The sequence below is a fragment of the Ambystoma mexicanum genome, chromosome 6p, assembly GCF_040938575.1.
Source record: "Ambystoma mexicanum isolate Mex_15411 chromosome 6p, UKY_AmexF1_1, whole genome shotgun sequence".
NCBI classification, from domain to species: domain Eukaryota; kingdom Metazoa; phylum Chordata; class Amphibia; order Caudata; family Ambystomatidae; genus Ambystoma; species Ambystoma mexicanum.
This window is the reverse complement of record NC_090935.1, coordinates 1,160,697,780-1,160,722,100: the sequence shown is the minus strand read 5'-3', so window position 1 is coordinate 1,160,722,100 and position 24,321 is coordinate 1,160,697,780.

Below are 24,321 nucleotides of genomic sequence, written 5' to 3'. Positions count from 1 at the left end.
GGCGGCATCTGAACGCGATACGACATCCTGCCGGAGGACTGCAACCATTGCATCTTGAGCGCCCACTGCAGAGATCTCATCCGCAGCCTGGCCTCTGGCACCAGTACAATGCAGGATGCCATGAGGCAGAGCAACCTCAAGAACTCGAACGCCGGGAGACTCTGGGCATGTTGAAACCTGTCCACCATCTGCAGAAAGTGATAAGCCCTCACCTGGGGAGGCAAACACTGCCCCAGGGACATGTCGAGCACTGCTCCGATGTACTGGGGCCGCTGGGTAGGTGTCAAATGAGACTTCTTTAAGTTGAGGGAGATGCCCAGCTTGTGAAGGGAGTGACAGATGACCGACAGATGATCCAGGGCTTGCTCGGGAGAGCGCGCCCTGATCAACCAATCGTCCAGGTAGGGGTAGACGTGAATCCCCCCTTTCCTGAGATACACTGTTACCACCAGCATTAGCTTGGTGAAGACCCTCGGGCGGAGGTCAATCCGAACGGCAGGACCCAAAACTGAAAATGCGAGTCACCAACCGCGAACCTCAGGTACTTCCTGTGCTTGGGATGAATCGGCACATGAAAGTAAGCATCCTTGAGGTCGAGAGATACAAACCAGTCCTGAAGTTGAAGGGCCTGGAGGACTTGAGAGAGAGAAACCATCTTGAACTTGTCCTTCCTGAGGAGCTTGTTCAAACCACGCAAGTCCATGATGGCTCTCAATCCCCCGTCTTTCTTTGGGATAAAAAAATAATTGGAATACCATCCCTTGTTCCTCTCCGCTACAGGCGCCAGTTCTATGGCGCCTTTCTCCAGCAGGGATTTGATTTCCTGCGGAAGGAGCGGATCCGGACTCTTCAAAGAGAGCTTCCCCGGTGGACTGTTGTGAGGCCTCTGCCGGAAAGGAAGACAGCACCCATGGGCTATGATCTCCAGAACCCACACATCTGAAGTAATGGCACGCCATTCTACAAGATGCTGTGGCAGCCTTCGCCCAACCGGCGAACCATGGGACATGGCCTCATGACTGAGCGGAAGCAGCTGCGGCAGTGCCCGAGGGCAAAGAGGCAACTGCCCGAGCGGCTTTGGCACCTCGAGTACCTTTCTTTCCACCTCTGGTACTCCTACGTTGGCCCCTTTGACTGGCAGCTCCCCTCGATCTACCAAAGGACGAGTAGTATCGAAAGGAAACTCCCCTCCATTGCTGTCCCCTAGGACGAAAAGGCTGCCAAAAAGATGGTCAACATCAAAGTGCATGTTGAGAAGGCGGGACTGTACATCAGGAGCAAACCCCGACTTCTGCAACCATGCAAACCTGCGCATCATGGTGCTTGCCACCATGGACCGGCTGACACAGTCTGCAACGTCCAGACCCAACTGAACAGATTCACACATGGCATCCTTACAATCCTGCATGAGGGCAAGAAAACCATCCCGTTCCTCCCCTTAGGGAATATTTTCAGCTGCCAAAGATGCACAATTCGACAGAGTGTGAGTGAATCTTGCCAAGGCACAAACGGAGTTGGCTGCCTTTAAAGCCATACCCCCAGATGAAAATACTTTCTTCGCCCAACCGTCAAATCGCTTGTCGTCCCTATCCGGAGGGATGGTAGGATATGCAGCCTGTTTAGCTGGGGCCGTAGCCGCCTGCACCACCAAACTCTCCGGAGTGGGGTGCGTAGACAAGTAGCTGGGGTCGCCACTGGCTGGACGATATTTTTTCGGTAGCAACTTATTCACTGCCGGGAGACTCTCCGGAGCAGTCCAGGCTGCCGCCACCCTTCTCTGTATGGCCATATGAAGTGGCAGCAACGGGTCATTGGGTGGACCCTGGTCCAATATATCTTCAGGTCATCCTGCAGAAAATCCACAGGTGGAGCAGACCACCCCAAGTATTCCATCACCCTCGACATAAGATGCCTGTATTAAGACCTGGCGTGTCTACCAGGCTCCCGCCTGCCAAACTCAACCTCCAGGGAGGTGTCCAGACCACTGGCATCATGCAAGGATTTACACAGGTCTTCCATCTGGCTATGACCAGACAACAGGTCATCAGGAACCTCAGGAGGTACAAGCCCCTCCTCATCTGACCCTTCTTCCACCTCTGAGATGTAATCCAAAGGCTGGAATAAATCCCTGGATGAAGGTACAGAAAAAGGCTCAAACACAGCCCTCACTGATTTACTCAGAGCCTTCCTCAGAGGTTCCACGGCCCTCCGGGGCACCTCCGTAAAGCCTCTTCAAAAGGCGTCGAGGGCATCGATGGAATCGGCATCGAGCGAGGCGCCGACGACTTCGACACCGGCTTTGAGGCCGACACCTTCTTCGGAGCCTCGAGAGTCTCTCGACAGACATGGCGCCGATGGCGTCGATGCCTTCTTAGAAGGCCTCACAGGCTCCAACGGTCTCGAGGGCGTCGAGGACCGGGACCTGGCACGGCTATGGCGATCAACCTTGTCCGATCGGGACCTCGACGGCTCCCAATGATCGTGGCGACCGCCCGAGCCCGAAGGTGTGCGAGCGGTGGCACTAGCACGTTCCTTGTCGGCTTCTCTCGAAGGCGCGGATGGACGGTGCCCTGCGATTCAAAAATCAAAAATCGCCATAATCTCCTTGCGACATACGTCCGATTCAGTGATGAATGCTTGTTGGGACAAGCCACCCGCCGTCTGGCGGAGTCCTTGGACGAGGAAGGCGACCGGTGACGGCGCTTCCGAGAGTGCATAGAAAAGGCAGTGGAATGGCAGGACCCACTCCGAGAACGAGACCCCCCCTGGACTTACGCCGACGCAGAGAGTCACCCCGCGAAGCGTCGGTCGAAAGCCCTGCAACTTCTACTCCCGCAAGGCCTTCGACGTCAATGACATTCATTGCAGTCATCGGTGGCGTGGCTGCCCCGAGGCAACAAAGACAGACGTCGTGCGGGTCCATCAGGGACATCTTGGAACCACAGTCCCAACACTTCTTGAAGCCCGACCGCGGGGTAGAAGAAGACAAAGACATTATTCACAATTACCAAGTTAGAAGAACCGATTCAACAGGAGAAGAACCGAGGCGCACCAAGATTCCGAAGCGAACACGGTCACGGAAAAAACGGAACTGAGGCTACGGGTGTCGTGCGTCCTACATATAACATCCGGTGACGTCGGCGCTCGACAGAGGCCCTCGAGGGACAGCGTATCGACGTCATCGACGCAGAAAAATATTCCCAAGCAGCACAGCTGTGGTGATTACTGTCATAGATGTGGAATACGTCAGAAGGACACAACCCCCTCGAATTATAATTACTCCTACATCCCATCCCCTTTCCTCCATACCGCATGGGCGATTACAACTCAATGTAGCCCCAGGGTGGAGAGGTGACCCTTCTTAAGAAAACAAGTTCCTTAATACAGCCTGTCCAAATGCTGCGTCTGGCCTAGAGCCGGCACCCAGACAGTAGTGCTTGCAGAAGGCCGAAGGGGTGGCACAAGTGGCCACCCTGCTGATGACCTGCCACGGGGCGTGTCTCTGGAACGCGACTGACGTGGCCTTGTATCTGATAGCATGTGCATGCATATTTGCTTTAAGTGGCTTCAGCTGCCCCTCATAGGCCTCCTTAATGGCTGCAACCATCCATCTTGCTATGGAGGCCTTGAAGCCCGATAGCCTGGCCTTGACCCGCCGAAGGTGACAAAGAGGGCCTCAGATTTGTGGAAGCTCCTGATTCTATCAAGGTAGAATTTTAGAGCGCGCCTAACATCCAGACAGTGCAGGACCCTCTGAGGTTTCATCCTTAGGGTCAGTGAAAAAAAGTGGGTAGTACTATCTCCTCATTCAGGTGGAACGAAGAGACTACTTTAGGCAGGAACGTGGGATGCCTCCTAAACACCACCTTGTCCTGATGAAAGGTAGTATAAGGCTCGGAAGCCACAAGAGCTTGGATCTCATAGACACAGCCTGCAGATGTAAGATCTACCAAGAGGGCTGTCTTCATGGTGACCAGTCTGACGCGAGCAGATACCATTGGCTCAAAAGGTTTATGCGCCAAGGCTCCCAACACTATGTTGAGGTCCCTCACGGGGTGTGGCTGCTTGATCAGCGGGTAGAGCCTTGTGAGGCCCACCAAATGTCTTAACCACCGGATTGGAGGAAGAGAAAATTTCCTCCTCCGAGTTCCGCTAAGCTCCGATGGCCGCCAGATATGTGCAACATGTGTCTATTTGCACCCCTGAGAGGGCAAGGTGTGCACAGAAGGATAGCACGTCGTCCAGCATGAAAGTAAGAGGATCTACCTCCTTAGATTATGCTCAGTGGCAAAACCTAGACTACTTGCTTTTGTACTTGTTCCTAGAAGCATTGTGTCAAGCACCCTGTATGATGTCTATGTTCGCCTGTGACAGATGTAGATGCTTCAATATGACCTGTTCAGGAACCACGCTACAAGGGCTAACTTCTGATAGCCAGGCTGCCTAGGGGAAGGGACCTGGTGCCGCCCTGCTTGTTGATGTTGATGTAATACATGCTGGTGGAATCGTATGTTTGAATGAGGGTGGTCTTGCTCTGATAAGCAGAAGTAAGGCCTTGCGAGCGAACCAGATCACTTTGAGCTCTAGCCAATTGATGGGGCCTTCTGTTCCTGAAGGGACCAGACTCCATGGACGCTGTGGTTGTCTAGGGTAGCCCCCCCAGCCTTCCAAGAAGGAATCTGTGGTGATGGTGAGCTTTGGTGCTTTTTGCCAGAAGGCTCTGCCTATCCGCAAGTTGCAGTCCGTGCTCCACCAGATAAGGTCCTGGTGGAGAAAGGGAGGCATGCTGATGAGTTCCGCCTGGGAACCCCGCTCTGGACTGCATGAGGCTGCGAGGTGCAGCTGTAATCTTCTCATTTTGTACCTTGTGTAAGGCACTGTCTGTAAACATGCCGCTATGATACCCAAGAGGTGCTGGTACCACCATGCTGAGGTCACCGCTCTGCTGAGAAAATGACCTGTGGCCCCCTTGATGGCTGTGATCTTGTCCTCCGAGGGAAAAACTCTCTGAGCTCCTGCCCCAGATCAGACCCAGGAACGTCAGACTCTGGGTCGGCTGTAGCTGTGACTTCTTGAGATTGATGGAAAATCCCAATTTTTTAAAAAAGATTTTTTTATTTGCATATGGTTTCAAAAACCTTTACAAAAAGAAATGACATAACTTTCATAATAAAAACAAGTCCATAACTACATCATAGAAAAATGAAGACAAAACTTTAGCCTGCAGTGTGGGCTGCAGCCTTCACAGTCCATGTCTTGCCATAAGAATTTTGAGCAATTCATTACTGAAACTCATTTATAGATCCCAGACAGGTTGTAGGCTCCAGCCACCCAGTTTTTTTCCTATGCCATGGTCAAGCAGTCCACAATTGACCCCTGGTTTCAGTAGTGTTTTCAAATAGCAACAGTGCATCTTTCCAAAACTTGTACGACAGTGATTGTTAGAGCTGCTTCATGCCCAGAGATCAGTCTATCCCAGAGTGATTCTGAGATCAAGCCCTCTTCCCTGTCCACAAATCTCCTGAACAGGGCCACTCTAACAAGCCAGGTTCCCTCGCATTCCATTAGTATATGTTTTAACGTTTGGTTTGATGGGTTTTCACATATTTTGCACAACTTGCGAGCTTCTTCACCTTGCCTTCGCTTAGCCAGAACTTCCCCAGAATGTGTTAGGTTCAACCTTATTCTAAGGAAGCTCTTTCTGACATGCCAGTCTGGGAAGATAACCCTGTTTTTTTATCAACCGACAAAAATGAATTAGGGGGAATAATGTTTCTTAAATTTTTGATTGTTACAATACAGTTGCTCAGTTCCACTGCATTCTTTACTTTGAGGGTTGGTGACTAAAGTTTCGGGGTCTGTATCCGCCTTTGTTAGGGTCTCCTTAAGCCTTGTTTCCAGGATAGTAAGAATCTTTTATCTAGAATGCATAAGGTGAGCCTTAATCTCACTGTAGAGCGTGCAGTAACAATCTGGCGGTAGAGGGCTATCAGCTTCCAATCTACTAGAGAGCCTAGAGATTTTAAACCCAGTTCAAATCTCAGACTAAAGGTCGAGGTGCTAATTGGGAGTCCAAGGACTCTCTTCCATAAGAGGCCTTCCAATTTGCTCCAATTTGTATACCAGAGCAATGGTTTAGCCTCTAAACCATATATGATCACTGGAAAAGCTTTCACAACATAGAATTTGGTCAGGGGGAGGATTGAGAATTTACAATAATTAGCAAGTAGCTTTTTCATTTGAGGAATAATCTTCAGAAGTTTCCCCTGGACATCCGACTCTACTTTATAGATTGCTGGTGTTACATATACCTTATATCCCAGGTAAGTCAGTCCTTCCACTCTTGGAATGATTTGGCCCTCCAATACCAAATTGGAATAGTGGATCTTTTTCCGTGCGTTCCTGAAGGCTACAATTTTGGATTTTGTTGGATTAATGGACAAGCCATTTATCCTAGCATAGTCGCCTAACTTGGTTAACAAGCGCTGCAAACCTATTGCTGTATTGTCCAACAGGACGATATCAACGTAAGCCAGCCAGTGGATCCTCCTCCCATTAATCTCTGGACTGGCCAACGCTGATGGTTCTAGAAACATGCCCATGTCTGCCAAAAACAAATTGAAGAAAAGTGGAGCCCCAAAACATCCCTCTCTTACACATCTCTACACCTTGATGAGTTCTGAAAGATGTCCCTGGTCACCAAGACGCACTCTCAGCGAAGTGTCCCTATGCAGTTCAACCAGCATCGCAAGCAGCCCCTCTAGAATCCCCAGTCTCATCAATTTGTTCCAGTGGTGTGCTCTGTCAACCTGGTTGAAGGCCACCCATACCCCGTAAAGTGGGAGACCTCCTTTACCCCTAGTATGTTCACAGGCCAGGGTCAATACCAGCCCATTCAGGGTAGTGGATAGACCTCGTCTGAACCCTGTTTGATAGAATTACAAGATCTGCGCACTATCTACCCATTTTGTTAGTTCTTTCAGCAGAAGTTTCATGAATACTTTACTTTCTATATCAAGGAGGGCGAACAGACGGTAATTCCCCAGTTGCATCCGATCGCCCCCCCCTTAAAGAGTGGGATGACTATTGCAGTCTTCCATGAAGAAGGAAACATTTGTCGTATACGTATCTCTTTAAAGAGCTGATTTAGCAGCCTGGACCAAAGTGTCACACTATTCTTAAGGACTTGATATGTCAGTCCATTCGGCCCGGCAGCTCTAGAGGCAGATGACTTGGATATTATATCCATTATGTCTTCCTCATCAAAGGGCAGATGCCAGGGAACATCTAGAGACTCTCTATGCAAATTTGTTCGGTGGTTCTTGAAGTTTTTTGTTAGATATTCCACACACCTTGACTCTGAAACCAAATTGCATAGAGTGCTACTAGAATGAGATTCCAACTGGCCGATAACGGACCAGAAGTTTCTAGAATTATTTTTTTTCGTTTACTAGCTGCAGCATCAACTCTCCATCCTGTTGCAAACCTATCATTCTATGATTTGCTGACCAATGCTTATATTCTTGGTTTGCTTTCCTAGCTTCTATTCTATAACTCTCGGGATGAGCTGCATGCTCTTCAACCTTTGCAGCCTCTGCCCAGGTTACATTTTTTGGCGCAAGTTTCTTAGCCAAAGCTATGCATATGGGTTTGTTTCCCCTCTGCTGAGGTTTGGCTAGGTGGTACAGTAGACCAAAAACATTTTATAAATTGGGCCGGTTGACAGTTTTCCATCTGAATAGATTGACATTTTCTCTAAATTGCTATTTAGAATTTTCCCTCCCCGTTTGTACGTGGAAAGCCGTATTTTCCCCTTTTTACTTAATATTTCTTGTGCGTGTAGGTCAGATGATGCAAATGATAAATCGGGGAGCAGCAGCTCTAGGCGTGAATGATCACTCCCCCAGTCATGTTTTATAGCCAGGGATAAGCAATGGGAGAATAGGCCTGTCGATACAAAAATATAGTCTAACGTAGATAATGACTTGCCCCGATGCCAGGTTGGGGCAGAAGGGGTATCCAACCCAATGGACCCATTAAGCATCTTCAGGCCCCAGGAAAACTATGTTGGCACCTCCAAACTCTATTTTGATCTTTTCCAACAGAGAGGACAGAGAGGACAGTGTTCAGAGCAGACGGGGTTCCAGTAGATATTAATAAGGACAAAATCAGGTTCTGGCATGTCAGACTTTAAACAGACCTTACAAGCCTGAATTCCCATTGCGCTATTAAATATGGGAATTATAGCTTTAGTTGTCGAGTTCTTAAATGAAGACCCCCCTGACAGTCTACTTTGGCTTTCTGTAGTGCAGGTAGACAATGTATTCAATCTCTATTGGGTTGACAAGCCATGTTTCCTGAAAAAGTATAATATCGTTTCTCTCAAATAGGTGTTCTCTCATCTTTTTGGGTTTGAAAGAACTGGAGCCCTGCGTGTTTCAACTTATTAAACAAAACTCATTGGGCCTCATTACGAGGAAGGTGGCCGCAGAATGAACTGTGCCAGTAAGGGACTGGCACCGTTCATTCCGGGCCGCCACATTACGATGTCTGCTGCGGGTCCCACTCTGGACGCCTGGCCAGACCAGACGTGCAGAGCGGGACCCACTAGCAGTCCAGGATGCTAACAACGGGCCCGTCATTAACAGGCCCGTTGTTAGCATCCTCCCCATTCCTGGGGACATACCGGGTCCGGGTCCCGCGAAAGGGAATTACCGGGCCCTCCAAGGTCAGAATAGCCCAGTAATTCCCTATTTTTGGGACCCCGGTACCTGGTTTGGTGGTAGCCATGCTGGTAAGAACGGCATGGTTACCTCCAAACTCCTAATGAGGCCCATTGTGTCTAAAGAGGCTGAACTTCCACTCCCAGTTTCTGAAGAACTTGGGTAAAAATTTCTGGGAGGAGAGACAGTACATTTTCTTGCTTGGTTTCTCCGATGTCCTTTCTCCTCTCATTGATGCCATCCTCCACCATGCCCGTCCCTCTCCCCAGGGATTCCACCTTGCAGGCACCTGGTGTTAAGTGGCTTCCCTTTTTTATTTCTATGGGTAGTGTAGAAAAAGCTTTCACTCCATGTCGCCCCAATTCTCTTGAGGCATTCAGGATAGCAGTCTGTGCCTTTCTTGAGGTGTGACCAATTTCCACAATATAAGAGTTTTGTGCGTTGGGGAATCTCACAAACGATGTCCTCCGTTGATAGAGATTTGGCACTTTTTTGAAGTGTGCTTGGATCACACTTCTGCTAAGAGACCTATGTTGTTTAGCATTTGCTAATAGCTTTAGCCAGACTTTTGGAATTGCGAAGTCAGAAAGTTTCTCATCATTTCTCTTCATGGGAGATGGGTGCTATCCTTTTCTAGTGTTGCCGGAATCTGTCGACTTACCAGAGCCGTTCCACATTCCTAGAATGGCAGATTGCTTTCCCTTCCCCGTTTCAGTCTCCAGGACAGATGTGAATTTTTCTGCCCCTTCAGTTACTGTGTCAATTTCTTTGTCCGATTTTAGAAAAATTGGGGCAAGTTTTAGGCTTTCCCCCTGCGGGATACACTGCATCTTGCTGGAAGAAGAGCTCCGATTTAATACAGAACAATTTTTCTGTAAAAATATTGGGGCCCATGGAATCCCTCTTGCTGGGGGACCCAACTGATTCATAGATGAGATTTTGTCCTGCCGGGACTTCTCCGTTATTTTAGTCTCCTCCAAAGTGTCTTTGTTAAAACCGTGCCTGTCTTCTTTGATGGTTGCTCATGTGGATCAGTCTGGAGACCCACACTCACATTTATGATCTCAATCACTTGTTGTGGTACTGCTTTTTGATCCTTCCTTGACCTCTCTTGCTTTTTCCCGGTTTTTCCTCGAATTGCAAGCTCTTGAGTTTTCTTCCCGGCTCGCACCCATACCTTTCTCGTCTGATTTATCTTTGCGCTTTGTCTATGACACTGCACCTCTTGGAGGTGACGAGATCGATTTAACGAAAAGATTCACTTCTGAGGTCTTGACCTTTGAGTTCTTCTGGTTCTTAGGATTCTTGAGGTGTCTCTTGGATTGTGGGGGGGGTGTTAGATCTCTTTTTCCTGCTTCTCATTTTTTTGTCGTTCTTCCTCTATAATTCTGATGACTTGTGGTTATCCAAGCTGAATCCATCTCTTCCAATTCCAGTGATGGCTCTTCTACTTGAGTTTGAGGAGTGTTGGTTACAGAATGGTCTTTGGCCCCCTCCAGAGAAGCATGTACTATTTGGGGTGGGGCCCACTCAGGATCTGCTTCCCCCTCTGTGTCATTCATGCTCTTGTTCCTTTTCTTTCCAAAGTGGTCTTTAATTTTTATTTTTATTTTATTTGTATTGACTGTATACTGCAAGCCATGTTTCCAACAATGGACCAGTTTGGATTGTATCTCGTTATCAGGCCATCCTTATCAGCCAACCCCTCTCGGTGTATGAAGGGAGTCTTGGACATGGACCTGCATCATTATAGAAGTGTTGGGTAAAGCAAGGGCTGTGTTAGCTACCGCAGGGGAAGTTCCGGGCCCAGCTGGAAGTTCTGAAAACGACTCATCCCATTCTGGTGTTCTTACTGTGTCGAAGGTTGCTGCACTGCGCAGCTCCATTGTGCTTGTCCCCTCTTGTGCCTTAACACAAGGATGAAGATGGACAGATAGCGTAGTGGGGGCACAGATCTTGAACACGACCCCTGAAATGGAACAAGTTACTTACCTGTAACTGTTGTTCTCCAGCATGGGTCTGGCATGGATTCACATGCTCATGAATATTCCCCGTCGTCAGGCCGCGAATCCTCGGTATAGAAAAAAATCAGTATCAGTTTTGTTTCTGATCTGTCTTTCTTAGTAGTAACCATCACTGGTCTCTGGGTCATACTGCCCCCAGCCAATGACTGCCCTCTCCCTAAGCCCCGCCTCCGGCAGCCATCCTCAGATTTGGTAGCACGTAAAGTGGCAGTATGACCAAGTGAAGAGCCGCAGAGGGGTAGGCGAAAGGGTTCGCATGTGAATCCATGCCAGACCCATGCTGGAGAACAACAGTTACAGGTAAGTAACTTGTTCCTTCTCCAGCATGGGGTCTGGCATGGATTCACATGCTCATGAATAAGAGAATACATAGCAGTACACACATGCACAACCACGGGAGGTGGCAACAGGCTCAACATTAAGCAATACAACAACTCAACATTAAGCAACTCTTACCTCCTCATCAGGCTCACCTTAGGCGAACAGGTTGCGCAGCACTGCGTGGCCGACGACCCTGGACTCCTCCCTGGAGTCCCGATCGACACAGTAGAATCTTGTGAAGGTGTGCGTCGACCTCCACGTCGCAGCTCTGCAGATGTCCAGCAGGGGCACACCAGACAGGAACGCCGTGGTAGCAGCGATCGCTCTGGTCAAATGGGCTCTCGGACGGCCGGGCAGCTGTCGGTTTGCCAACCGGTGACAGTGCATGATGCAGCCAGAGAGCCACCTGGAAATGGAAGTCTTCGAGAGAGCCTTCCCTTGATTCACAGTCCCAAAGTTCACAAACAGCTGTGACGTCTTTGTGCGGTCCACGTAGAACTTCAGTGCTCTAGCTACATCCAGCGAGTGCAAAGTCCTCTCGGCCGGCGACGAAGGCGACGGGAAGAAAACTGGCAACACCAAGGGCTCGTTGAGGTGGAAGTCCGACGGCACCTTGGGCATAAAGGATGGGTGTGTCCTCAGCACCACCCTCGTGTCATGAAAAGTCAAGTATGGAGGCTTGCAAGATGTCCGTAGCACTTGAGAGTTGAGGACGCCCTGGCCTTTGCAAGAACCTCTCTGCAGTCGGCCGGGATGTCGTACTCTCCAAACTCTAGTGCTGCAGGAGCCAGGCCTGCAAGTTCAGCGACTCCAGGTTGTGGTGAAGAATGGCGCCTCCTTCTCTGGAGAGGTCTGCGTCCGTCGGCAGCTTGACTGGTGGGGACGTTGACAAGTCCAGAAGGTCCAGGAACCAGATCTGTCTCGGCCACGCCGGTGCGACGAGGATCATCCTGCACCGGGACCTCTTGAGCTGGTTGATGAGCCGGAGCAGCAACGGCAGCGGAGGGAACGCATAAAGAAATAGGACGTCCCAGGGGAACGAGAAAGCATCGCCCATGCTCCTCGGCTGGGGGAACCTGCTGGCGAACCTCCGGCACTTGGAATTCGTCACCGTCGCGAAGAGATCGATTTGGGGTTCGCCTCATCGTCGGAAGAGTCGATCCACTTGATCGTGGCGTAGTTCCCACTCGTGGCACGAGCGCAGCTCCCTGCTGAGTGAGTCGGCGATCATGTTTTTTATTCCTGCCAGATGAAGAGGCACCAGAAACATCCCTTGGGCGACGGCCCAATGCCACAGATCTTGGGCTTCCTTGGATAGGCCCAGGGACCTGGTTCCGCCCTGCTTCCGGATGTAGAACATCGTGGTGGTGTTGTCGGTGAAGATCCTCACCACCTTGCCCTTGAGGGACGGAAGAAAATACCTGAGGGCCCAGAACGCCGCGCAGAGCTCCAAGATGTTGATGTGGAGAGACTTCTCCTCCGGGAGCCAAAGGCCTCTCGCGTGAAGATCTCCGGAGTGTGCTCCCCAACCTTCCAGGGAGGCGTCCGTTGTCACCGTCACCTGGTGAGCTGGGGTCTGAAAGTCCGTGCCCGCCGACAGATGGGAGCGGGTACCCCACCACCGGATCGCCTGACGGAAAGTCTCGTTGAGAGGGATCCTGTCCTCGAAGCTGCCCGTCGACTGGATCCAGCGGGCGTCGAGGAACTCCTGTAAGGGTCTCATCCCAAGCCTGCAAAGGCGCACCAGATAAATGCAGGAGGACATCATCCCGAGGAGGGACTTGATAGATCTTACCCTGGCCATGTCCGTGGCCAGCAGACACTGCACCTTGCCCAGAATGGTCCTGGTCCTTTCCTCCGACGGCGAGGCCAACCACGCCACTGTGTCGAGCTTGGCTCCCAGAAACAGGGCGACTTGCGACAGAACCAGGTGGGATTTTGGAAAGTTGATGGAGAATCCCAGGTCTGTGAGCAGCTGGACGGTCTTCGCAGTGTGCTCCACGGCGAGCTCCCTTGTCCTTGCCCGGATGAGCCAGTCGTCCAGGTAGGGGTAGACGTGGATCCCCTGTAGGCGCAGCCGCGCCGCCACCGGTGCGAGGCACTTGGTGAACACCTTGTGTGCCGACTTCAATCCGAACGGGAGGGCCTTGAACTGGTAGTGCCGCCCTTGGATCACGAACCTGAGGAACTTTCGGTGTCTTTTTAGAATGGGGATGTGGAAGTAGGCATTCTCCAAGTCCAACGATGACAGGAAATCGCCCTCCTCCAGCTGTCCCAGCACATGCTGGAGGGTGACCATACGGAACTTCTGTGCCTTGATGTACTTGTTCAGTCGTCGTAGGTCCAGGATGGGGCGCCATCCTCCTGTCTTCTTTTTTACGAGGAAGCACCTTGAGTAAACTCCGGAGCCCCGAAGCCTCTTTGGGACGAGCTCGATGGCACCCTTCTTGAGCATCGCCCTTACTTCCAACAGTAGTTGAGGGACGTGATTTTCCTTCCTGGCCACGGGTGGAACGCGAGGGCACTTCTTCTGAAACTCGAGGGCGTGCCCTTGGGCCAGGGCGTCCAGCACCCAACGGTCAGTGGAGATGGACTCCCACACGCTGACGAATCTCGCCAGCCGGCCTCCCACCGGGGTGCTTCGGCGGAGGCCCGACCCCACGGTCGGTTCAATCTTGTTTGGAGGCCGCCTTGCCTCCTTGACCTTGTCGATGACGACGGGCACCACCTGACTTGCCGCGTCCCCTGTAGGCTTCCTGGGACGAAGATCTTGCCGCTTGGCGGTAAGTGGAGGAGCCACTGCCGGATCCCTTGGAGGCACCTTGTCTGCCTCCGGAGCTCCGAAAGGACGGCCGTCGTTGTTGCACTCCCTGTGCCCGGGCAGTCTCTGTGTCTGTCTTGATGGCCTGAAGGGACTCTTCAACCGCCTTCCCAAACAGGTTGTTCCCGTCGAAAGGCATGTCCAAAACCTTGGTTTGTACGTCCTGGCGGAAATCCGTGGTCTTGAGCCATCCTCGTCGTCTCAAGCAAACGTCGTTGCCCAACTGACGGAAACCGGTGTCGGCGATGTCCGTTGCCACCGTGATGGCGTGGTCCGAAACAATCTCCCCCTCCTGTAGGATTTCAAGGGCCTCAACCCTTTTGGCGTCCGGAAGGAAGTCTAACAGAGGGGCGATTTTGAACCACAACTCCCTGTCGCAGCGGGCTACGATAGCCAGGGCGTTGGCCGCCTCAATAGTCGCTGCAGATGAGATGATCCGTCGTCCCATCGTGTCCAACTTCCTGCCCTCGCCGTCCGGCAGGGAAGTTGATGTCGAGGCCGATGCCCCCCCAGCTTTCTTCTTTGCCGCCCCCGAGACGACCGAATCCGGGGTAGGTTGTGCCCAAAGGCACAAGGGGGCAGCGTCGGGGAGCCGGTACTTCTTCTCGTACCGGTCCCTCTTTGCCGGCGCCGTGGAAGGGTTCTTGAGGAGGGCGAGCCCCTCATCCCAGATGTCAAGAAGCGGTACGGCGAAGAGCGTCTTCCTTTTAGCCTCGCGCCGTTGGTAAAGGAACCCTTCTTTCTTCTTTTCTTCTGGGCAGAGCTGAAAAAGCTCGGATGCCCTGGAAATCATGGCATGAAAGGATCCAATCTCGTCGGGCGGGGACGCCCGAGCAGGGGGCGACGGGGGACACGTCCCGTCGTCTCCTCCGTCATCTGTACCTGTCGTAGCCGTGTCCATGCCTGTATCATCCCCGTGGGTAGTAGACCGGAGGGAAGGCAGAGCGGGCCGCAGAGGTGGGAGAGGTGGCGTAGGATGCGTCCTCTTCCTCTTATGCAGTGGACTCTCCGAAGGTCCTGGCTCCGGTTCCCCTGTCGGGTCTGGCTCAGGTACCTCCGTCGGGGGAAGGGGCAACCTTGTCCTTATCTCCGAGCATAAGGACTGAGGACTGAATCGCTGACAAAATGGCCGCCGAGGTGTCCTGCAGCGCCGGAAACGACGGGCGCGAGGTCTCTTGAGGAGCCTTGTCGGCGACACCGTCGCTCTCATCGTCGCGATCCCTCCCGATGGGCTGGGCCTCTTCCACGACTTCGATGAGCTCTTCTTCAGAGGTCGTGTCCGTATCCATGATGGCCACCAGCCCCCCCCCCCACCTTTTCCAACGAGGACTTCGTGGGGGTCTTCTCAATGGGCCTGAAAGACGACTCCCTCCGCGGTGGCAGGAAGACTCTGGGTCCTGAGGGCGCCTCCACTGGTGTAGCCTCCACAGGCTGAGCCAGGGCCGCGGCGACATCCTCAATCAAGGTCTTAGCAGGGTGAATTAAGGCCATTGTCACCTTCTGGACGCCTGGGGCCTTCACCTTGGGGGGAGGGTCCGAGCCTCGCTCCCCCTCTGCCGGAATCTTCGAGATCGACCGGGGCCTCTCCAGAAGCTTTGCCGGGTTCTCAGACTTCCTCTTACCCGAGCCAGAGCGTTGGCTCGTGGTTGATGGCGCCGGGGAGGATGCGCCCTGCCTGGCAGCCAAGGAGCCCGACCGTTCGGTGCTCCCGGTGCCCGCGGACTCGCGGTGCTTAGCCTTTTGTTGGGCCCCCGTCGCCGGGGCGCCCTCACAGGACTTAGAAGACCGCTCGGACTTCTTTTTCTTCTTCTTGCCTGACGGGCTCTTCCCTTCCAGCCAGTTGGCGAGACGGAGGTGGCGATCCTACATGGTCCGCTTCGACATGTTCCCACAAAACGCACAGTCCTTCTCCTTGTGTGTCTTGTCCTCATAGAGACAGTAGAAGCATAACGAATGCTCGTCCTCCTTGAAAACATTCTGAAGCTGGCATCCAGGGCAGGTCCTGAACAGCTTCCCGGGCATCGAGCTTCCTTTCTCCTGGGCCATGTCCGGGGTAGGCCTCGGAACTTCTGGAATCCTCCAAAAGCGTAACTCGACGAAATCATCACCCTTGAGGGGCGTATAAAACTCCGAAACGGATCCCCGTTGATCGGATGTAGAAACGGTGGAGCTTGAGGCTCTATTTAACCGAAAAATGAGAAAAATCTCCTGAAAAAGCACGAAAACGCAGCAAAAGCTCCAGAGCTACGGCACGAGGACTCCCAACACTTGAAAGTGCGGTAAAAATCTGAGGATGGCTGCCGAGGCGGGGCTTAGGGAGAGGGCAGTCATTGGCTGGGGGCAGTATGACCCAGAGACCAGTGATTGGTTACTACTAAGAAAGACCGATCAGAAACGAAACTGATAGATTTTTTTCTATACCGAGGATTCCCGGCCTGACGACGGGGAATATTCATGAGCATGTGAATCCATGCCAGACCCCATGCTGGAGAACGGAGGATCCGTGCGTTACTTTGTGTGCGCCAGGTTTTCAACTTAGATATAATTTCTTGCCTCCAGAGCTCAATCAAACCAACCCAGAGTGCCTTCTATGGCTCGACCTTTCCTGCACGGATGTTGGCTTGGTGTTAAAAAAATGTTACGTTTTCAGTTGTCCAATGACTTACACTCCAATAATGTGCAAGTTAGCTGGTTCTAACGGGCTGGGAGTTTATGTACCCACAATAACTTTCCCAGCCTTGGCAAAGTACAATTGCAGATGTGAGAAATAAATGACAATGAAGCCAAGGACACATTCTTGAAAGGGGGCCTTGCAATAATCAGTTGTTTTAAAGCCTCCTAATCCCAGTTTTACCGTGACTTTCTTCGCCCCAGTCTTTTCCTTCTTCACCTTTGATTTGAGTTAGGAAGATGCTCACAACAGTGAGTTTGTTTAGCTTCACTCCCCCCTAGGGCTGCCTCTCTGCACAATGTAGAGGCAGCGGGATTGTGAACAGTTCATTAGAAATGTTGGAGCCTTCCATGCTCGGCAGACTCGAAGGACCCGAAGACCCAAAGACTCTTCGACCGACACTGCGGCCACTCCGCGGCGGGAGTCAGTTTTTGAATGCTGCTGATGATGGATAACGAAAGAGGACTGCAGGCTGCACACTCTGACAAGCAGGTACCAGGAAACAGAGTCTACCAAAGACTCTTCCACCGACTGCGCCCAAAATCCCAATTTGTGTAGCGTATTCACGAGGGTGGAGGAGTTGTGATGGACTGCCTGCAGGGATCTCGCCCTGACGATCCAGTCGTCTAGGTACGGGTAGACATGGTGAACATGGGCCCTAAGAAGGGCTGCCACTGCATTCATAAGCCTGGTGAATGGAGGCCAAGGGGTAGAACCTTGTTTTGGAAATGGAAGCACATGATCCTGAACTTCAGGAAGGACTGATGAGGCTGTCAAATCAGGACGTGTAGGTTTGCGTCCTTCAGGTTCAGGTTCTACTGTGCCAGGGAGCACAACCAGTCTCCCTGACACGGTGTCTCTGCAATAAGCGCTGGGGAAACCATCTTGAACTTTTGAAAAGGGAGGGAAAGGTTCAGAATGGAAAGGTCCAACACAACTCTCAGGCCAGCCTGGTGCTTCTTGTGTATGGTGTAAGGGTGTCCCGAATTGTAAAGGTGTCCCTAATTATGCTCACACCAGAATAAATACACCCCTCTAGGAAAATAAGGCTAAGAGTCTATCTTGTAAGGATAACACGTTTAATCTTACAGAAAATTAGGATGTAGCAAAGAACTCGGCTGACTGAACGGTCTTCTGTCCCTCATCCGTTCCTTTCTCCTGCAACAGTGATGCCAGGCAGGGGTTTATACACTCCTGGCTTGCTGTAGTGGTGTAACTGGAAACAGACCATGGCTCCATCTCAAACCGTCCTGCTTCCATACAAGGGATGCTCCAGAGCCTTCCTTTCTTCATTGTCAGTGGTTACTGTCAGAACACACCTCTCTGCATTTTGCTAGCTGATGCAAGAATACACTGTAGCTCATGCTTTCCTTCATTTTGCTACCTTTGAACATTTCATATATAAAAGCATTTTCCAGTCATTCTCTCCATATTTCACTCATTCTACTCATGTTTTACGTGGTCCTGTAATCACCTTTAAACCTTATTTTCATAATTCTGCAGTTTGTCGCACAGAGCATGCAAAATCCATGTTTAACCTGCATGGGCTCTTGACGGACAGTTGACAGCTGCTGAGTCACGTGGGCTCTGCCAGTGCTAGCCTTAGTGATGCAACACTGCATGAGCCCTGCGATCCATTTTTAGCACAGGCCACATTCCTTCTGGGACGGAGCTCGACTTCTCTGTAGCACTTAAGATTTTCCATTTGCCTAGGATCTGTCATTACAAATGTATTCAGCTAATAGTTAATTGCGCCTTATATTTAAACAATAACTGCCTTCTTTAGTGTCTGCCCATGTCTGTATATGTTTTTATATTTGCATGAAAAAGCCCTCCCAGTGCCCCTCCTCCTCATTATAGCACCTAGTCTCGTCTAACTGTAAAGCGCTTGGGGGTGCGGGAAGACCCTAGTTCCTTCCCAACATTCCCCCCTTTCGTTACTTCTACAGTAACAAACTCATCCCCATCCGACATAGCTACAACCCCAGAAATATTAGTTTGAGTTTCGCTGTTTATTGTATGGCAAGGTGTTTTAGATCCCCCCCAATTGATACAATCATCTTTGCACTATTGGGTACTATATTGACACAACATCAGAGGCACGTGCAGAAGAGGACCAATAAGAATACGGTAAGGGGCAACAGCATTTACTGCTGCCCCCAGCCATGACATGACCCAATCAAAGGCTAGCCATAGCCAATCCGTGTTCTGAACTCCACCTTCTTTCTTCATTTGAACACCTAGATTGAGTACCGCCTCAATGACTTGGGATAGTGACCAATTCTCAGCATCCACCAAGGGTACAAAAGTGCAGCAGCTGCTTCCCAACTTTTTACACAATCCTCCTTCTATGGCTGTTAGCAAATCCAGCATGTAGCGGTTCTGTATCGTCATGGGTCTCAATGCACGGAGCTCTACTTTGATGGTGTTGTACCCATTCTCTGTGCCATTAGCCAGCTGGACTAGCTCCCATCGAATGATATGAACCCACTTGGCGTTAGCAGCTGCTTGTACCCCCAGGAGCCAAAAAAGATGAAGATAAAGTCTCTGCTGAGGTAAAAAGTCGATACTCATCAGGTATTCCTCTGAGCAGTGTGGAAGAGTCCTTTGAGACAGTTTGATCTCTTCTTACTTCCCCTGCTGTTGAAATGTTTTTTTTTCTAGCAGAATACCAAATTCTTGTGTGATCTGCAAGTTTCGTTTTGCTTCTTTAGGTGCGGGAGTGGCTGTTGGCACCTTGACAGGCATTTCTTCTCCCTTCCGCTGTTCTTGCAGGATTACTAGAAGAACTGAGGGCAGGGCGGCCACTTAATACTTGCCCCTCCAGGATGGTGGGAGGTGCAATTAGGCTTATCGGCCACAAACCCAGTAGTAATCCATCACTGCTGCCGTACCTTTCGTCATGTCAGGGATCACAAGAGTGTGGTTGCACTGTGTTTCCGACCAACAGGAACTGTACCTTCATTGCTAAAACAAAGTTCATAGTCCATGTCTCTATGTATTCGCACTGGCTTCTCCATTGTTGCAATCCATGTCAGCCTTGTGATGCATTGGGACCATATTTGTGCACACATAGCGTCTACTGGGCTATTGTTTCTTTGCTGTACTCGATCAGTCCATCTGCCGGGCACGTCACTGTGGTGCCCTGCCATTTGTTGTTGACATGCGAGTAACCTCCCAAGGAAAAATATGGCAATTGTAGACACTTGCTGTATTTCGTATTGCCATTGCATAGCACTGGGTCTAGATCAATGCTCCTCACCTGCACGCTGTGTGCCTGCAATGTGTCCTTTATCCTACATAGTGTAAGATGTACCAGGCATTGTGCCTTTGTAATTGGGAATGAATGTGGAACTAAAACCTTAGGAGCCCCTGATGCGTGCTGGATAAGTGCACGCACGTAATAGATTTCATTGATCACATTCCTTCCTGCAGTACGCATATCGGAGTACCAGCTGTTGAACAATTCTGAGTACTCAATGTCAGAAATGGTGTCAAAGCCCAACCCCTTAAATAAATCCTACATCATTCATACTTCCTGTTTTATTCGTCTAAGAAAACTTGTAGGGGTGGCCGGCAACATTTTTTTATTCTTTTTCATCAGACATATTCATACTAGTATTATTTTCCAACTGTCCATCCTCCCTTTATTTGGCCACCCCATATAACAGACATACCTTCATACAATCCAACAATCATGACCAGTGTCATACAAAACAATATAATACTAAAGCATAATACATAATTCCTAGAACAAATGACATTCATTTTAACATTATACCTACATAACAGAGGTTTGAACACGTCGGTCAGGCATCCTTGCTTATCCCTGGCGAGGAGAAAAAAGGTCATCAAGAAAGAGAAAGAGAAACAGAGAAAGAGTGGGAAAAGGAGGGAGAGAGGAAAGGGGGAGGGTAGAGGGAGACCCTTTTCCCACCAGGGCTGACAGGGTTCTGGACCTTCAAAATTTTAAAAATTGAAAAAAAGATTAAGAAAATAAAAAGAATAAAAGAATACTAAATGAAAAAAGAAAAGAAAGAAAAATAAGGCGTGTTCTTTGGCTATGTCCTTACTCTGTTGGTTGAGCTTTGCCTTGTCTCAGGTGCTCTTTGGACATCCGAGAGATGCACCCAATATCTTCTCCTTCACGCGGATGGCGAGAGGCGTACAGAACACCACCTCATATGGACCTTGGAACCTGGGATTGTTCAATCGATGCAAAGTTTTTCATGTAGATCAACTTCCCAGGCAATAATGGCCCAGTTGTTGCAGATATGTTTGCAGTTACTGTCCCTTCCAGTGTGTTCTGTCCTTTGCTCCTGGGTGGCGCAATCTGTTGAGAGATAGATTTGATAGCATGTGCTAGTGCCGTTAAATATTCCCTAAATTCCTCTCCTAGTACTGTCGCTGCTTGATGTGCATCTGACGCTTTCCTCACAGGGAATATGGGGGTTTGCATGCGCCTGCCTGTGACTATTTCATGTGGTGTCAAAATGGTGGTACTTACTAGGATGTGTGCGTAAACTGAAGAGGGCCAAGAGCAAACAGTGTACCCAGTTTTTCTTTATTGTGGAAACATTTTTGACAGTTTACTCTTCAAAAGCCCATTGTCCTCTCCACAACACCATTAGCCTGAGGGTGGTAAATTGAGCACATTCAATGTTTTGTGCCCAATAGCGCTACGACATGCTAAAATAGTGCATTAAAGAAATGTGTGCCATTATCTGATCTCAATACTTCGCACACAACCCATTGTGGAAACACCTCTCTGACCAGGAACCGTGCTGCACACTTTGCATCTGGGTGTGCACATGGTCCTGCCTCCACCCACGTTAAAAAGGGGCAAACCACCACAATAAGGTACCTATAAACATTGCACCCTTTCCCCCATATTTTCATAATTTATATGCAGTTCACGGAACGGCGCCATAGGGTGAGGTAATGTACCTCTTAATGTCCGTAATGTCATCCCTGTGCTGAAATGTTGTCCTGTCAGACAGTGTACTGCTTTTTCTGAAATGCTCTCCTGGAGGTTTGGTACAAACCAGTCCTCCTGAATATCTGCTACAATATGTTGTTTGGAGCTGTGGGAGGGGAAATGGAGTTGCTCAAAGGCCACAGATAGTAATTCTTGGGGCATCACCACCTTCCCAGAACTCGCTTGCCTCCACAATAGATCAGTGGGAGACTGTTTGCATCTCCTCTGCAACCATAGCTCCTTTTCCTCCTCTGGCGCTTTCCTTTACAAGTCTATGATCTGTGATATGGGCAATGCTGTATATAGAACTGTGGTCTCACTTTCTACAGGGGTGGTCACTGTACACTCTGTTAACATTGTATCTGGGAGATAGGCTGCCAACTTGGCCGCCTGGTCTGCAGCCGCGTTGCCTTTAGAGATTTCATCTGTGGCATTAGTATGGGCAGAGCATTTGAGGACTGCCACAGTGGAGGGCCATCATAAGGTTTGAATCAGTTCTTCCAACAGCCTTGTATGCTGCACCGGAGAGCCATCTGCCCTGCGAAACCCTCTCCTCTTCCACCGAGACAGACCCGAATGCACTGCTGTCATGACATATGCAGAGTCTGAGTAGATGGTGACACACTGCCTTTGAGAGGCTCTCAATGCCTCAATGAGAGCATCAAGTTACTGTCAATAATAACTAACGCTGCTTGCCGGTTGCTTGACTTGCCGGGTCGGCCGGCTCTGCCTACCTGACCCTCACTTTGTAATTATTGTATAAATATCCTGTATAATACACTGTAAATGTACTGTTTTGACTTGACCTTCACCCATGTAATTACTGTGTACATATCCTGTAAGTAGACTGTAATATGCAATGTTTTAATGTAATCTGCATACTCTGCAACCTGTAACCTTTAAGAAATGCACCTAGATGCCTCTGGGCCAGTTGCACTATATAAATAAATGCAATACAATACAAGTTCTGCTGCCTCAGCTGAATAAAGCATAGGTAATCTTTTCATGCCTCTGTCCCGTCTGCTGGTGAACTGTTGATGACCCATCAACATATAGTCTCTCTCCTTCTGTCAATGCACTTAGATTTACCCTCCACTTCACCCTTGTATGAAACACAGTCGTGCGTTTCCAGGTCATCGTCACTGGATGCCTCCGTCAAAAAAGTGGCGGGTTCACCGTCCAGCATCTTACTATATGAATATGAGGTTTGGCTATTATAATCTCATATGCAGAAGATCTCTGAGTTGTCAAGGTCGATTTAAACCTTTCCAAAATGGCGAATAGTGACTGTTCCACAAACAAGGTAACACAGCACCTCATGACAATCCTGGAACTTTACTCCATCGCAAATGCAGCCTCTGCGAATGCTTGTTCGCATGCAAACTGTTCCTGCATGACTGAGTCGAGCCTCCCACTATAATAAGCCAATAGTTTGAGGCCCATTGTGCTCTTTCGGGTCAATACTGCTGTCATGAGCCGTCCATCAGAGTGGGAAAACAAATAAAACCACTGTGTATAATCCGGAGTTGCTAAAACAGGGGCCGCACAAATAGCTTCTTTTAAGTCCTCAAATTGTCTATTCATTTCTTAAGTCTATTCCAATTTACCTTTTTTTGTCTTCGGTCCTTCTCTGAGACTTTGTAACAGCGGCCTTGTGTAGGATCCATGCCCTACAATAATTACATAAGCCCAAAAACTGCTGCATTTCTTTGACAGTACTGGGCCCAAGGGTGGTGTGTACTGCTGCCGCCCTATCTGGTCATATTTTTTCCCCATTTGCAGAAATAAATTGCCCCAAGTATAGTACCTCCTGTTGGCTGTATTGTAGCTTCTTTTTATCTGCATTGTACCCTTTGTGAGCAATAGAATACAATAATGCAATATAATCCCTCCTGCACTGATGTTCATTTTGACTACATAACACCAGATCATCCACATACTGGATGATTGTGCTAGGCACTTGAATATTTCCCAAGTCGGCATGCAGTACTCTACTGAAAATACTTGGACTTTCACAGTACCCTCTAGGCAATCTTGTATGCTCAAAGCATCGCTGACCATGCGTAAATGCAGTGAGATACCATGAATCAGGGTATCAAGTGGGATTGAGAACAACACATTCTTCAGATCAACCACTGTGAATGAAGTATGTCGCTGTCTTGGGAATGCTACATAGGATTGTCACCGGATTTGGAACTACCGGAAACTCCTTCTGCACCACGTCATTAAGAGGACAGATACTGGATCATCCCCCAACTACCCTCTGTTGCTTTCTTGACTGCGTATATGGCCGTATTACACAGGAATGTGGATGTCACAATGATCCCATGCTCTAATAGTGCCTGAATAGTTCCTTTTATCCTTTCCTCTACTTCCCTTGACAACGGGTACTGTCGCACCCCCGGGAGTACTGCTCCCGACTTCAATGTAATCTGTACTGGGGTCACATCTCTCAGTAACCAAACATCATGTGGATTAACAGTCCATAATTGTGCTGGCACATATTGCATGTCCTCCTAAAAAAATAAAGACGGGGTCACCACTGCCATCAAGAGGCACTGTACCTTCCTATACTGCACCATGATATCACAGTGGATGCAGATTTCCAAAATAATCTCCCTATTTTGCTCACTGCCCTCAAATAACTCCTCATTAGTAATTTCCTTCAATTGTACCGTCAGGTCTACACGTAGTAATGTGCGCCACTCGCACCTGTCCTGGTCTGTTCCAATCAGGGCTACTCTTTTGTCTGACACTACTAGTCCTTGCAAATCTAATGACAA